General features: G+C 37.5%; 1 pseudogene; it reads right to left on the minus strand.

Moving 5' to 3' along the window:
- Positions 1 to 9144: 9144 nt before the first annotated feature.
- Positions 9145 to 10176, minus strand: LOC133243924 (olfactory receptor 4C11-like; annotated as a pseudogene).
- Positions 10177 to 17906: the final 7730 nt, after the last annotated feature.

A 17906-nucleotide genomic window follows, 5' to 3' on the forward strand; every position in this document is an offset into this window, starting at 1 on the left:
CAATAGGATATTGTCACTCAATAGTTCAAGTTTACACAATTCAAAGTTCTGCTTAAGCATTTAAAATCTGAGGTGGTTTGTCTCCACAACCTGAAGTAAAAGATATTGTACTTTGAACAGTACCACATGGCTATGTTAAATTATGAGACTCTAACATCCATAAGAATAATGTTCTTGAGTATTTGATGTTTTATAGTTTCTAGATTCATCTCCATTGTATCACTATTTCAAAATGTGTTTATTTATTTATTTATTTATTTGTGTGTGTGTGTGTGTGTGTGTGTGTGTGCTGTCATTCTGCTAACTTTATTCTTTATACACAGTTTGGGTAAAGTAAGAACCAAACAAGGCTTCCACTGGCCCCCATCCTCACTCCACTTTCGAGGCTTTAAAAATTGACTAATAGTTGATACTAGTAATGATTTCCAAGATTGCAGAATTTCCATAGTAGAACAAAGCTGTGCATTTGGTTTCTGAAAGAAAATAAGAGACCCTATTAAGAGGGAACTGCAGGAGAAATATGGTGAGTGGAAGGGGCCGGGGGGTCTGTTGTCCTAGTTCACACTAACCTAGGAAGGTTCCCCCACCTGCAACACGAAGCAGCCTGTAACTCCCACAGTCACAATGTACTTAAAATGTGTTTATACATTATTCAATGAAATTTGACTACTATAAACAGTTTTTGTTGCTTAGTCACTCAGTAGTGTCCAACTCAGTTGTGTCAAACCCTTTGCAGCCCCTGCCCTGTAAGACAGACAGATAAGATAACCCACTTTATCTGTCCATGGAATTTTCCAGGCAAGAATACTGGAGTGGGTTGCCATTTCCAACTCCAGGGGAACTTCCCAACCCCGGGATCAAACCTGGGTCTTTTAGGACTCCTGAATTGGCAGGGTGTTTGTGGAAAATGTATTTATTACCCTACTTCTGTGAACATAGAACTTATCTTAAAAAATAAAATATTTAATAACCAATAATCCAATATGATTTATTTGCTGATGTAGAGCAGAGAAGGCAATGGCACCCCACTCCAGTACTCTTGCATGGAAAATGAGACTTCACTTTCACTTTTCACTTTCATGTCTGGAGAAGGAATTGGCAACCCACTCCCCACCTGGAGAATCCCAGGCACGGGGGAGCCTGGGGGGCTGCTATCTATGGGGTTGCACAGAATCGGACATGACTGAAGTGAATTAGCAGTGGCAGCAGCAGCTGATGTGGAGACTTCTACATGCAAATGCCCAGTATTTCTCTAGGGTATAATTCTTGGGGTCATGAACTATACTGAGGCTGATTCTTTAGATCAGCCTCACTTAGAGATGCCTTGGCACTCTAGTCCCTGACTTTCACTCAGGAATCAGGGAAGGAAAAGTGCATTCCCTGAGGTAAATGGTGAGCTCTGGTCACTACCTCCTTCCAACCTGGTCTCGGTCTCCATGGCTGACACAGTGTTTTAATTACTCAGAATACTTGGTGCCAAAGCCAGATCCACACTAACAGGCACTTTTATTTATTCTCCAGTGAAAATTTCTTTGAGCAACCAGTGGTTTCTTGGCAGGACATACAGTGCTGGATCCTACCATGGAGGTACTGAAAATGGCTCCTACTAGCAGGCCTCTATTTCCCCAACATAGTAAAAGATTCTCTGAAGACACTGTGTCAGCCACTGTGAATGGTGTCTGTCTCCAGGCCCTGCCCAGTTAATAGAAACTAAGACCTCTTGCCTTTCCCTCACAGGCCAACTCCCTGCTTTTACCTGGAATGTCTTCCTAAGATCACTCTTCTCCCCCTTCCTGTCACTCAGAGCATGGGCACAGCACCATCTTCACATTCAAGGCTTTGTGTCCCTTTCAAGTTTTCATTTTTTTTTTTAAATTTTATTTTATTTTTAAACTTTACATAATTGTATTAGTTTTGCCAAACATCAAAATGAATCCACCACAGGTATACATGTGTTCCCCATCCTGAACCCTCCTCCCTCCTCCCTCCCCATACCATCCCTCTGGGTCGTCCCAGTGCACTAGCCCCAAGCATCCAGTATCATGCATCGAAGCTGGACTGGCAACTCGTTTCTTACATGATATTTTACATGTTACAATGTCATTCTCCCAAATCTTCCCACCCTCTCCCTCTCCCACAGAGTCCATAAGACTGTTATATACATCAGTGTCTCTTTTGCTGTCTCGTACACAGGGTTATTGTTACCATCTTTCTAAATTCCATATATATGCGTTAGAATACTGTATTTATGTTTTTCCTTCTGGCTTACTTCACTCTGTATAATAGGCTCCAGTTTCATCCACCTCATTAGAACTGATTCAAATGTATTCTTTTTAATGGCTGAGTAATACTCCATTGTGTATATGTACCACAGCTTTCTTATCCATTCATCTGCTGATGGACATCTAGGTTGCTTCCATGTCTTGGCTATTATAAACAGTGCTGCGATGAACATTGGGGTACACGTGTCTCTTTCCCTTCTGGTTTCCTCAGTGTGTATGCCCAGCAGGATAGATCAACTAAACAGAAAATTAACAAGGAAACACAAACTTTAAACGATACAATAGACCAGTTAGACCTAATTGATATCTATAGGTCATTTCATCCCAAAACAATGAATTTCACCTTTTTCTCAAGCGCACATGGAACCTTCTCCAGGATAGATCACATCCTGGGCCATAAAGCTAGCCTTGGTAAATTCAAAAAGATAGAAATCATTCCAAGCATTTTTTCTGACCACAATGCAGTAAGATTACATCTCAATTACAGGAGAAAAACTATTAAAAATTCCAACATATGGAGGCTGAACAACACGCTGCTGAATAACCAACAAATCACAGAAGAAATCAAAAAAGAAATCAAAATTTGCATAGAAACGAATGAAAATGAAAACACAACAACCCAAAACCTGTGGGACACGGTAAAAGCAGTCCTAAGGGGAAAGTTCATAGCAATACAGGCACACCTCAAGAAACAAGAAAAAAGTCAAATAAATAACCTAACTCTACACCTAAAGCAACTAGAAAAGGAAGAAATGAAGAACCCCAGGGTTAGTAGAAGGAAAGAAATCTTAAACATTAGAGCAGAAATAAATGCAAAAGAAACAAAAGAGACCATAGCAAAAATCAACAAAACCAAAAGCTGGTTCTTTGAAAGGATAAATAAAATTGACAAACCATTAGCCAGACTCATCAAGAAACAAAGGGAGAAAAATCAAATCAACAAAATTAGAAACGAAAATGGAGAGATCACAACAGACAACACAGAAATACAAAGGATCATAAGAGACTACTATCAACAATTATATGCCAATAAAATGGACAACGTGGAAGAAATGGACAAATTCTTAGAAAAGTACAACTTTCCAAAACTGGACCAGGAAGAAATAGAAAATCTTAACAGACCCATCACAAGCATGGAAATTGAAACTGTAATCAAAAATCTTCCAGCAAAGAAAAGCCCTGGTCCAGACGGCTTCACAGCTGAATTCTACCAAAAATTTAGAGAAGAGCTAACACCTATCCTGCTCAAACTCTTCCAGAAAATTGCAGAGGAAGGTAAACTTCCAAACTCATTCTATGAGGCCACCATCACCCTAATACCAAAACCTGACAAAGATGCCACAAAAAAAAAAATCAAGTTTTCATTTTTATGTATCAATACATGGCATCTAATAATACCTTTTTAACGTGCAGCCAATTGTTTCCCAAATTTGAGTATCTTGCAAAAGACATTTAAATAAGGATGATCTGAAGTTCAGCTTCAGCCTTGGTCTTCATCTGAAATCAGTTATTAGTTTGGACTTCAGGATTTGCGAGTTGAATATCTACACCACTGTCATCCTCTGTCTTTCAGGAATATGACTGCACTGGTTACTGCCATCTATTGATACAATCTCCATAATGGTGCTATAACAAATCAGTCACAAGACATAGATTTACTTTTAACATATACATATTTGCTCTCAAATATTGGTGAACATTTTAGGTGTGACATGGCTTCCTAGTGGCCCAGTAGTAAAGAATCTGCCAGCCAGTGCAGGAGGCACAACAGATGTGGGTTCAATCCCTGGGTTGGGAAGATCCCCTGAAGCAGGAAATGGCAACTTGCTTCAGTATTATTGCCTGAAAAATTCCATGGACAGAGGATCCTGGCAGTCTACAGTCCATGGGGTTGCAAAGAGTCAGAAACAACTGAGCAAATGAGCACTGAGCTCTGGGCACTGGAAAAAATACACCCTTATTGGTTTCATTTTTTCCACTTTGGCTTTCTTTTTGATATGATACATTAAGGAGACAGACATTCTTATAATATCAGTAATTATAATATTAACATCTTTTCTGAAATGTGAAAACAGACATGACAGCCACAGCTACAACTGACAGTAAATCACCTCAAGAACAAATACAAATAAGATCACAAAACAAAATGAAATCAATCAATATTTTCCTTCCCTCACTTCTTTCAACCTAACACCTCAGTGATAAAGAATGGAATTTTATTCTCTTCTTGCCTAAAACTCTTTAATAAAATTATCTGATAGGACTTGCATTGTTCCATAATATTTAACTGGGCATATGTACACACACACACATAAAATCCCTTAAAGCATATAAAATTTATCCTTAAGAAATACTTTTACTTTTTGTTTGACTTGGACATTTTTATAAAATGATAGCCAATGGAAGGAGTCTTGGTGAATTTCTTCAATGAGACTTTTTTTTATTGTTACCAGAATAGGGCAAGAAGACGAAAGAGAAGAAAGAAAAAATAAGATGCACAATGATTCAGGCTAAAAATGTACAGTCTTTGTAGGGAAGGAAAATAAGCTCTTCATGGAACCACATTGAGAATGGTGGATGTTCTAGGTTCTACCTCTGATACCCAAGTTTTTTTGTTTTTTGTTTTTGTTTTTTTTTTTTCTGAATGATCTCTCTGCATTGTTTCACACCAGGGCATTCTACAACAGAAATTGGCCTAAGGTTCCCAGCTACTGGAAGATGACTGAAGAACCAACAAATGCCAGTATTTCTATTCCTGATGAGTAGTGTCAGAGAAGGATAGTAACACACCTGAGTATGTAGGGAGGTCACTGTAGTATCAGTGGTGCCTGATAAAGCTAACTCATCATGGGTGATCATCTGAATCAGCTCTGTGGAAACATTTTAGGGACCTAGGCTTCACTTGTGGCTCAGCTAGTTAAGAATCCACCTGCAATGCAGGAGACCCTGGTTTGATTTCTGGGTTGGGAAGATTCTCTGGAGAAGGGCTAGGCTACCTACTCCAGTATTCTTGGGCTTCCCTAATGGCTCAGCTGGTAAAGAATCTGCCTGCAATGACCTGAGTTGGGAAGATCACCTGGATTTGATTGGGAAGATCCAATCCCTGGGTTGGGAAGATCACCTGGAAAAGGGAACAGTCACCCACTCCATAACTGACCTGGAGAATTCTATGGATTCTATAGTCCATGGGGTCCCAAAGAATCAGACATGACTGAGCAACTTTCACTTTCAGGCTTCTAGGAACATGTGATTAGAGTCCCCTCCTCCATTTACTTGGAGAAGTAAATGGCAACCCACTCCAGTATTCTTGCCTAGACAACTCCATGGACAGAGGAGCCTGGTGGGCTGCTTTCCACGGGGTTGTACAGAGTTGGACAGAACTGAAGCAACTTAACATGCACTGGAGAGGGAAATGGCAACCCACTCCAGTATTCTTGCCTAGAGAATCTCAGGGAGAGAGGAGCCTGATGGGCTGCCGTCTGTGGGTTTGCACAGAGTCTGACATGACTGAAGCAAGTTAGCAGCAGCAGCAGCCTCCATTTAGGTCATAGAAATCCATAATGAAAACCTTGCTATCATATTGGAGTGGACTTTGATTAGATCCGGAGCCTTCATCTGGGACTTCCCTTGTGGCTCAGATGGTAAAGAATCTTTAATTGGCTTATTACTAAAGAGTTGACAATACATTCTTTTAACCTGGGAATTTGTCACATATGCAAACAAATAAGCTAAGCCAATGCTATGATAGATGCTTAAAGACCACCAATTCCAAGGACAACATTTTAAGCAGATAAGGGAACAAGCTACATAAGCATTTCCCTGCACAGATTAGGGCAACCTGGCTAGCGATTATTTCTTTAGCTGTCAATTCAGTTCAGTTCAGTCGCTCAGTTGTGTCCGACTCTTTGCGACCCCATGAATTGCAGCACATCAGGCCTCCCTGTCTATCACCAATTCCCAGAGTTCACTTAGACTCATGTCCATCGAGTCCATGATGCCATCCAGCCATCTCATCCTCTGTCATCCCCTTCTCCTCCTGCCCCCAATCTCTCCCAGCATCAGAGTCTTTTCCAATGAGTCAACTCTTTGCATGAGGTGGCCAAAGTACTGCAGTTTCAGCTTTAGCATCATTCCTTCCAAAGAACACCCAGGGCTTAATCTCTTTTAGAATGAACTGGTTGGATCTCCTTGCAGTCCAAGGGACTCTCAAGAGTCTTCTCAAACACCACAGTTCAAAAGCCTCAATTCTTTGGCGCTTAGCTTTCTTCACAGTCCAACTCTCACATCCATTCATGACCACTGGAAAAACCATAGCCTTGACTAGATGGACCTTTGTTGGCAAAGTAATGTCTCTGCTTTTGAATATGCTATCTAGGTTGGTCATAACTTTGCTTCCAAGGAGTAAGTGTCTTTTAATTTCATGGCTGCAATCACCATCTGTTGTGATTTTGGAGCCCCAAAAAATAAAGTCTGACACTGTTTCCCCATCTATTTCCCATGAAGTGATGGGACCAGATGCCATGATCTTTGTTTTCTGAATGTTGAGCTTTAAGCCAACTTTTTCACTTTCCTCTTTCACTTTCATCAAGAGGCTTTTTAGTTCCTCTTCTCTGCCATTAATTCGGCCCTTACGCCGTCTTCCCACAGGGTGGTGCTCAAGTTGAATAGTATTTTAAAACCAACTTTCAAATTTCACCTAGGAATATGTTGTTGTTCAGTCCTTAAGTTGTGTCCGACTCTTTGCGACCCCATGGCTTGTACCACGGACAGTATGAAAAGGCAAAAAGGAATTTGCAACTCAGCTTTATTTACATATAACTGGTACACAAAAACTACACTTAATTAATATTTACAATTTGATTAATTGGGACATATTATGTGAATCAAGGTAATAAAGACATCCATCACATTCAAGAGGAGAAAAAAAAAAATTTCTCTTTTGAGGAAAAATAAATATAAAGGAATTCGTAGATTGACCTGTCTTCAGGAAATGTTAATTGTTGTGTGGATTTTTAACTAAGTTGTGCTTTATCCCATGAGTGTGGTTTAGGACTACACTAAGCGGTCTCACTTTTTTTTTTTTTTCCCCACATACTGTGAAGCATTGAAACATGCCCCTTGCAGTGGAAGCATGGAGTCTTAACCACTGGAGTGCCAGGGAAGTCCCTAGCTAGTCTCAGTTTAAAAACCTGAAGTGGATCTCAAGTGAGCCTTCTATGCTGCAATTCCAGCATCCATCTATCCTCTCAATGTTCTAAAGTGGATAAAAGTCTCTTAGGGCAAGTAGTGATGAAGAGCTAGAGTTATATTTTCACCTTTCCCTTTATCTTTAAAATCCCAATACCTTCTTTTCTTTCTTCAGTCCCAACCAATGACTTGACTTTCTACTTAAGAGAATACCTGAAACAATTAGAAAAGTATTTCTACAAACTCACATCACCGATTCTTCCCACCCTCAACATCCATGCCCACTTAATCAGCCTCCCTGTCCATTATAGAATTCTATCTGCTGTAAATTATCAGCTCTACCATCCCAGGGCTTCCCTGGTGGCTTAATGGTAAAGAATCTGCCTGCCTATGCAGGAGACAGGGATTTCATCCCTGGATTGGGAAGAGCCCCTGGAAAAGAAAATGGCAACCCACTCCAGTATTCTTGCCTTGGAAATCCCAAGGACAGAAGGAGCCTGACGGACTAAAGTCCATAGTGTCACAAAAAAGTCAGACATGACTTAGCAGCTAAACAACAGTAACCACTGTTCCAAGCCAACATGTCCACGTGTACCAGACAAATCCAATTTCCTCCTTCTACATAAGAGCAATGATCTGATAATTGCTCCCTTACCCCCTTTTGCTCTCTTCAGAATCATTCCCATCATCATGAAATATGCTGTTGTTTCCTTCATCCTAAAATACCACTTTTTGAACACCAATTTGTTGCCAGAAACTTATTCCAGTAATTTCTTCCCCTTCATAGCAAAAATATGTTGGAAAAAGTTTTCATTCTTGACATATTTTATTCTGTGTTTCCAAGTTGGGAGTCTCACTTCTGTGGACCTCTTCTCTTTTTAGCTCTGTTTCGTATGCCAGTTGTTTCCTCTTTTGTATGTATGGTCTCATCAATGACATGCTGGGTTTTAAAATATAATTCTTACAATTTTATAAAATTATCACTGATTTATCAAATATTTGGGAACTGTCTAAAGATTTAAATTACAAAAACATTAATAAGTATGTAAAATTAAATAATATAAAATAATGGTTAACATGATGAACAAAAATATTAAAATTATATAAATTATAAAAATATAGAAAAATTATGGATCAATACAGAAAGTATTTTTGTTATAAATAGAATAGTCTAGTTTGAATGTAAAGTTAGTTATTTCCTTGTACACTGCAAGCAAAGGAAAGGCCCATTTTTAAGGGTGTTTCAAGAGGGAGACAAGCATAAAATAGGAACTTAACTACTTGCTATTTATGCTCCTTGGAGAGAATAAGTTTCTGGGAATGACTTGATGGACTGACTCTTGAGCCAAAAAAGATATGATACAAAGTAGTGCCAGCACTGGTTTAACAACAAAATAGATGACAGAAATCAAGGACAGAGTATAAAATTTGAAGAAGAAACATGAAAAATAAAAACAAACAAAAAATAGTGTTCAAAATAAGAAAATAAAGCTACAGAAAAAACAGAATCTGGTTCTCGAGCCTCAAAAGAATATCAAAGCAGATGGCAGAAGTGAGGAATGCTCTTATGCTCCCACAATTGTGATTGCACTTCATGTTGTCTCTCCATGAGACATTGGTTATAATAATACAGATCTATGCTCTATAGATTCTGCTTATTCTTGCACAGGTCCCACTGGAAGAGAACTATGTTGTCTACACTGGGATGAGAACATTTTGCCTTTCCTATCAATTCAGTTTTATTTATACTGTGGCAGAATTAGCAATTGGCATCTTCTGCACTTTGCCATCTTGAGTCAGAGTTTGTTGCACCATAGCCTTCTCATGGCCTGTTTGACTTCTGCATTCCTCAGAGTGTAAATCAGGAGGTTGAGCAAAGGTGCCCCAATAGTGTAAAACACAGCCACCATCTTGTCCACTGGAAATGCAGTTACAGGCTGAGTGTATGTGTATATACATGGTACAAAGAATAACACAATAACAATAATTTGAGAGGTGCAAGTAGATAGGGCTTTCTTTCTTCCTTCTGCACTATGATTACTCAGAGAACATAAGATGAAAACATAGGAGACTGGCAGCAGTATGAAACTCACCATGCATATAGCCCCACTGTTAAACACTATGAGTAGACTGATGACATAAGTATCAATGCAGGCAAGTTTCAACAATGGTTTCATATCACAGAAATAGTGATCAATAGCATTGGGGCCACAGAAGGGTAATGTCAAAACCAAGAGAATCTGTGCTGAAGAATGAAGGCCTCCACCCAGTCCAGTTTTACCAGTGTGCCACAGACACACTGGCTCATGATGGCTGTGTACTGCAGGGGCTTGCAAATGGCCACATAGCGATTAATGGACATGAGGACAAGCACCCAGATCTCCATGCACCCAACGAAGTGAAATGCAAAGATCTGGGTCATGTACTCATTGTAGGAGATGACTTTCTTCTAAGACACAGAATCTGCAATCAACCTAGGGGCAGTGGTTGTCACAAAATAGGCATCAGCAAAGGATAAGTAGAAAAGGAAGAAGCACATTGGGCTCCCAAGTGTCTGCCTATTTCGTATGGTCATCACAATTAGGAAGTTTGCCAACAGAGTTGCAAGGTATAGAAGCAAGAAGATCACAAATACTACTTTGTCCTTTAGTAGATTCTGTGCTAACCCAAGCAGAATGAACTTGTTCACACTGTTGTTCACCTCCATAGTTATGGTGAATGTAAAACAGGCATAGCTGAGAAGCGGTTCATCCGCAAAGGAAGTGGGGGAAATGGTGACTTGGCAAAAGAAATGTATTTGGACTTGAAATTATAACTTTTAGAGTTATAATTCCATCAAAACATATAACTCACTATTTCTCAAAGTTTTCATGCATTGAAATAAATTATGAAATAATGTTTTTTACACTGGTTTTCATGCTTTAACCAGTTCTTTCTATAGGGAATAAGATTTGTGCAAGAGAACCCTCAATGACCGTGCTTTTTGCCAAAGTCTGAGAGTTAATGACTTTGTTGTATGATATTGATAAGGTCACTTTAATGTCTTGATGTCTTTTCTTCAAATGACAATTAGAAGTTCCAATAGATATAGTGTATATGATATATATGCTCATATAATATATATACATATCAACTACTGAATTTATATATTAAATATATATATAATAATTATATATATGTATATAATTTTATATTCTATATAATTTTATAATAACACTTTTGGGGGTTCTTTCTTGAAGAAACACATTTCTTGATTTGGAAACCAGGTTGCACCCATTATTTCTGATCTCTTCAAAATCATGTTTGCATTAAGCTTTACGAAAAAACTGTTTTTTCAACTTTTAGGCTAGTTGCAATTATACTATTAGGGCACATGAGATATTTGAGTAAATCATTGAAACTGACATTTTGAGAAAAATTTACTATATGTTTGAAATAATCCATTACCCATGCTATTAAGAAATGTATCAAATTAATCTTCACACCCTATGGATCCAATCTGAAGTGCCATTTCTTATATTTCTAAAACTCATATAATGCCCTGTCCCATATCTGATTCTCCTACTACTGTTTTCCAGAGGTTTGTACTCTTCCAATTTTTATCTAAGACATAATTTTTAAATGTATTTCAGGATTTAAACCTATAAATATCTCCCATTGTTCTACTTTATTCTTTTTATAAGCATGCTGCTGCTGCTAAGTCGCTTCAGTCGTGTCCGACTCTGTGCGACCCCCCTAGGCGGCAACCCACCAGGCTCCGCCGTCTCTGGGATTCTCCAGGCAAGAACACTGGAGTGGGCTGCCATTTCCTTCTCCAATGCATGAAAGTGAAAAGTGAAAGTGAAGTCGCTCAGTCGTGCCCAACTCTTAGCGACCCCATGGACTGCAGCCTACCAGGCTCCTCCATCCATGGGATTTTCCAGGATAGAGTACTGGAGTGAGGTGCCATTGCCTTCTCGGTTATAAGCATACACATATATAAATTTTCAATCATCTTATAATATTTTTATACTTTCTAATTTTCATTTTTGATTACTAAAAGCCTTTCACATTTTTTAAAGAGTATCCATACTGTAATTATTAATTTAGCAACCATAAATTAATGTATCAAAATCTCATAATATAAATTCTATCACATATCTTGACTAAAGTTGTTTACAAATTTTCATCCTAATGAACAACTTTTGAATAAACTCTTCTTATACAACTTTTGGTTATTTTAATAATTTCATCAAAATGTGTCCCAGAGATTACTGACATAAATATGCATATTTCATAATTATTAACAACTACTAAATAATCTTCCAATTTGGTTACTTCAATATACTTTAGAAAAAACTAGAATGAATATATTTGCATAATAAAATCTCCAAAGTTTATGGTAGATTACAGACTGTGAAAAGTACTCTTAAAAATTCATAATTAACCAATTTCACTCACTGGATGAAAATGTTAGTTCCTTACATATTCTGTGAGTGTTTTCAGGATCGTGTGTGTATTTATATAGTTAAATATTTCTTCTTATGCACCAATTGTATTTTTCCATTATTTCTATATTTATAACAATAGGCCATGAATTTTTAATAAAAACCTAACATGGGGCACTCATATTTACTTGATTATCTGAATTAAAATTATTTGTATTTTGGTTAGCAACAGTGCATAATATTGTGTATATATTTGCTTATATTTTATCCATTTTGAATTATGTAAATCTTTTGTCAATAAAATTTTAATACCTTTAAGTTATGAGCTATTTTCAATTTTATGCACTAAAATCTATCAAATTTAGTCTTCTTTCCATTTTATTCTGTTACTTAAATTTGAGAGATTTCACCTTTATTCTTTCTTATAATATTTCTGTGCTTTTTCACTTTAATGTCAAATGACCTTTTGGTTTGCTTTAATATGACTTTTGAGACACTTTTTCTCTTTCTAATTAATTATCAATCCTTCAATGCATCAATAACAGCATCAACTCAGTCATCAAACATGTACGAAGAAGCTACTGATATCTAAAGTCAGCTGATAGGGAATGGAAAGATGTCCTCTACCTCTTCACAACCAAGCTGGAGAAGTAACATTCCTCTACATAAGATCATTAATTACATAAAATTACACACAATTCTATGTGATAATACAAATTAATTTTAATGCCAAAGTAGAAAGATCCCTGGAGAATAAATTGATTGCACTGTTCAAATATGAGAAAGAAATGGAGCTATGGCTTTCAATATGTTAAGCTGAGGTTTCCAACAAGAGTCTCTGAAACCCAAGTATTCAACAAGCTTATACTGGGTTTCCTTGAATAATAAATATTTTCATATCAATAAGTCAAATTGTCCACTTACCTCTAATAAATTTACACATCTAAATAAAACTTTAGGCTTCCTTGTAGTTTAGCTAAAATAATATTAGAAAGAAATGTTATAATTACTATAATCTCAAAATGGCTTCTCTGATTGTTTAGTTGGTAATAATCTACCTGCAATGCAGGAGACCCTGGTTTAATTCCTGTGTCAGAAGATTCACTGGAGAAGGGACAGGCTACCCACTCCAGTACTCCTGGGCTTCCCTTGTGGCTCAGCTGGTAAAGAATCTGCCCACAATGCAGGAGACCTGAGTTAGATCCCTGGGTTTGGAAGAACCCCTGGAGAAGGGAAAGGCTACCTACTGCAGTATTCTGCCCTGGAAAGTTCCATGGATTGTATAGTACATGGGGTCTCAAAGAGCTGAACATGACTCAGCAACTTTCACTCACTCCAAATTACAGTTTCAGTAATCTCTGATGAATATTTAAAAGGAGAATAAGTTCATGATTATTCAATTTCAGTGCATTAGGTTTCCAAAAAAAAAAAAGGCAGTGGGCCCTTTGCTGTGAGAAGAGGAGCAGTTTGGAGAGAATGATTAAATATTATTAGAAGAACAGCATGCATTGCTTTAGGAAAAATATATCTTCTCTCCATAAAGACTGCACTCTCATTAAATCAGAAAGCTGTAAAAGACAATCAGTGGGCAGATAATAGACCACTGTGAAAACCAGTGCATCTAATTGTATTTTGTTTCACTTTAAGTAAGCAAAGAAACTATTTGGGGACATATAGACTTAATCTATGTATTAGGTTGGATCAATACCCCCTCAGAACTTTATGACAGAATTCAGTCTGTATTTCCAATCCCTGGATCATCCCACCACTTCACCAAATTGTTGTAAAGAGGCTAAGGACAATTTTCCATGCTCTATCTGTTGACTCTGGATAATGAATAGTCTCTTAGTACATATCTGATGACTGACTTGTTGGTATCTCTGATGCCATGAAGGATTGGTGATAATCAGAAAGAGGAAAAGTATCTGAAAACTCATATTTAAGTAAATTAATAGGTCATTCAACACTAATATGAAAAAGCACAGAAATACTATAAGAAAGAATAAAGATGGTATCTCCCAAATTGAAGTAATAGAATGATACTAATAATACTAGTGGTAGAGGAAACTATTTTTGCTTCCTTCATCCTTAGATTTTTACTTTCACCTGTTGAAATTTTAACCAATTAAATAATATTTGGGGCCAAAAGTCTGTAATTTTTTTTTCCTCCAGGTAAATAGACATGTGCCTATATCTTCTCTGCTCCTATATTACTATGTGGGTTTCCATACACATATGATTGAATAAATCAATACCGGATTAAATATTTTTATTATCTAATCTTATCATTCAAACAAGCTTTCCCTTGTATTATTTCATCTGACTTCCATAATTTTTTGCAAGGCAACTGTGGCCATTTATTTGTCCTTTTCTAGTTACAAAGTTTGACCTGTAATGCAGAGTATTCTAACTAAAGCAGTTAGGGTATAACTAGACAAGGGTGTACCTAGATAGCCTAGCACTCACCCACATTTCATATAAAATATCAAATCCCAGTCATCACTGGGAAAAAGAAATTCTGAGCCGTCAGAGAAGGATGTCAAATTGATATCTTTAATTTCTGTCCTCACTCCAAAATCAAGTTAATTAAACTGCATATTGAGGCTAATATCAAAGCAGAAAACTAAATAAACCTAAATCGATTATAGAGAAGAGGAGGAAAAAAGCAGACTAATGAAGTTAGAGCAGGAGAGAGGAGAGTGAGTGAGCAGAGAAACAATAGTCAGGGATAGGATACAGAAAGACAGAGTGGGAAGGTGAGCAAAAATATTAGAGAGGGTAGTTTGAGCCAAAATTTCATCACAGTTCAGCTTCTTTCTTCCTGGCTGACCACACAGTCACTTTCCTCTAAACCAAAAAGGGAGTCTGATTATGAGCAAAGGGTTTTCGGGGGGCTTGAAAATTCAACTGTGTAGAAAGCACAGTTCTATTTTATATTCCATCCTAGAAACATCAGCAATGACCTACACTTTCAACAAGAAGATTCCCCAAGACAGAAATTTCTACCAAGTTGGCCTCAATCCAGTTCATTGTACCCTCTGTGAGCAGAGATGCATTTAAGGGTAGTACAGGCATGCGCCAACTCCAAGGAAAGCCTAGGAACCCTAGATCAACATAACCCTTCATTGGTGTGAACACTCCCCAGGACCTCCATCATCCATTAGAAGACACTCTGACTAAAGATTCTAAGAGCTCGGTCTTTAGGAGGCAATTAGAAGAAAATATTTCAGAAAGAATGAAAAAACTTACCTCTTATGAGCAAACAGATGATTTCCAATAAAATATACTTTGCACATCTTCAACTTTAATGTATTTAAAAGTTAAATTATATGAAACCTGAAAAAAACACACAAACTATGCTTCATTAAGATTTATCTTGGGGTTTATCACAAGAGGTCATGGGATGTAAGGAGTTTATGGAGAAAGGGAACTCTGCATGTGGCGATAATTCACAAGCTCCTCCTCAGAAGCACTTGTTTAGACAGAACAAGTTCTCTTTTTGAAGCGGAGAGGAGTCCACTTCAATGTGAAAAAAATGGGGCAAATTTCTTAATTTGCTTCTTGGAGACTTTGTGAAGAAAACTATTTCTCCATTCTTATTGAGAAATGCCTCTGAAGTCAGCTCTTTTCCCACAATATATTTTTTGGAAAATCATGAGTTTAAGTGTTTTCTTTTTACTTCATCGGGTATTTATAGTAACTCCTACAAAAGTCTGTGAATGCCTAACACAGGACTTCAGCTTCAGGACCTTCCAGGAAAGTATTTCTCCCAAACCAGTCCCAAAGGATATGCAATGAGCTACCTAGCTCAGACGGTCCAAGAGCAAAAGCAAACCTGGGGGCCAATTAGTTACACTTCAGTGTATGTGATTCGATGTGAGGAAATTCTCTTTCCTTCTCCATAAGGTTTCTTTATGCCCATCTCTTCTAGAGGCATGAGGACATTTGAAACCCATGAAAGGCTCAGGGATGAAATATGTACTGTAAACTTGAGTCCTGGCCTTTCCATTTACCTTTTATGTGAATTTAAGCAAATTTCTCAATCTCTTGAATTTCCTATGTTCCCTTTATAACAGGCAGTTATGGGTCAGTGGTAAAGAATCTGTCTACCAGTCCTGGAGATATGAGTTCAATCTCTGCCTCCGGAGATCTCCTGGAGAAGGAAATGGCAACTCACTCCAGTATTATTTCCTGGGAATTCCATGGACAGAGGAGCCTGGCAGAGTCTGAAAAGCCACAAAAGAGTCAGACTTAGGGACTGAACAGCGACAATAATCAATACTTATTTAGTTTAACATTATTGATGTTCAAACCTTCCATTTCTAATCCTATTCATGTTTTTTAAACCAATTTATAGAGGAAGACAGGAAAGAAGTAAAAGAGAAAGAAACTTGAATACTTATCTCATGTATTTTCTTTATCAAGATAGATGCTCTTCCTCTTAAAAGAAACAGAGCTAAATCTTTGCTTTTGAAGGGTTGTGAGGTATGGAAGGGTCTTCACTGGTAGCTCAGCTGATAAAGAATCCGCCTGCCATGCAGGAGACCCTAGTGCAATGCCTGAGTTGGGAAGACCCCCTAGAGAAGGGCTAGGCCAACCACTCCTCTATTCTTGGGCTTCCCTAGTGGTTCATATGGTAAATAATCTGCCTATAATGCGGGAGATCTGGGTTCGATCCCTGGGTTGTGAATATCCCCTGGAGGAGGGGCGTGGCAACTCACTCCAGTATTCTTACCTAGGGAATCCTATGAACAAAGGAGCTTGGAGGGCTACAGTCCCTGGGGTTGCAAAGAGTCAAACATGACTGAGGGACTAAGCACAGCACAGCACAAGGTATTAAAGACAGGTTAGATTATATCAAAAAGTTACTTTCCTACCTGGGAGATCATATTACAACCAGCATTATGGTCTGAGAATTACCTATAAGGTCTGACATTGCCTGCTAGGTATCTTCAATAAGTATGAAGTGAGAGGCCCAGGGTATGTATAGGTGAAAGCAGACAGCAACTGAGGTGAAAGAATGCCATGAGTAAATTGTACCATGCTTAGAACTTTTGCTAAAGGGTCTAGTGGCAACCAGCAAGTTCAAGCAGCTCAGAGAAACTTTGTAGGGAAAAATCACATTCCAACACATGGCCTTTCTTTTCTTTTCTTTCTTTTTTTTAAACAAATAGACTGGAAGAATCCTGAGAAAGATTTTTGATGTGTTCCTTAAAGTCTTGGGGCTTCCCTGGTGACTCAGATGGTAAAGAACCTACCTGCAACACTGGACAACCGATTTCCATTCCTGGGTCAGGAAGACCCCCTGGAGAAAGGAATGGCTACACACTCCAGTATTCTTGCCTAGAGAATCCCATGGACAGAGGGGTCTGACGGTCTACAGTCCATGTGGTCACAAAAAGTCAGACACAACTGAGTGACTAACACTTTCACTTTAAAGTCTTTGACCTTTAGTCCATCCATTAATTAAATGGGAATATGAAGACTTACTTCTAAAAAGTTTCTCTAAATACCAAAATATATAGCATGAAAAGAAAGAATCCTTGACTCAGAGAATATGCAAAAGAAATATATATATATATATATATATATATATAAACCTGGAGAAATATATATATATATTATATATATATATAATATTATAGTATTATATATTATATATATTATATAATATTATACTATATATATAGTGTGTATGTATATATATATTATATATATAAAAATTTTGTTAATCTACCCTAAACAAAAGAATTCTGGGTCAGAGAAGTGAAATAAATCATCAAGTTCTTCACACAGCTAGTTAGTAACAGAACTGAGACTAGAATACAAATCTCTCAAGGATGAATCTAAATTGCTATAATTTTAACACAATATGTATAATAATGTATAGCAATATAGTAAAGTAAAGCAATAATAAGTAATTTATTTGATATATCAGAAATTTATGCATTCTCTAAAAGTAGATAGGGAAGGGATCCTTGAAATCCAGGATGGGATTTGCTATTTATAA

This window comes from Bos javanicus, unplaced genomic scaffold (assembly GCF_032452875.1).
Source record: "Bos javanicus breed banteng unplaced genomic scaffold, ARS-OSU_banteng_1.0 tig00002723_1, whole genome shotgun sequence".
Lineage (NCBI taxonomy): Eukaryota > Metazoa > Chordata > Mammalia > Artiodactyla > Bovidae > Bos > Bos javanicus.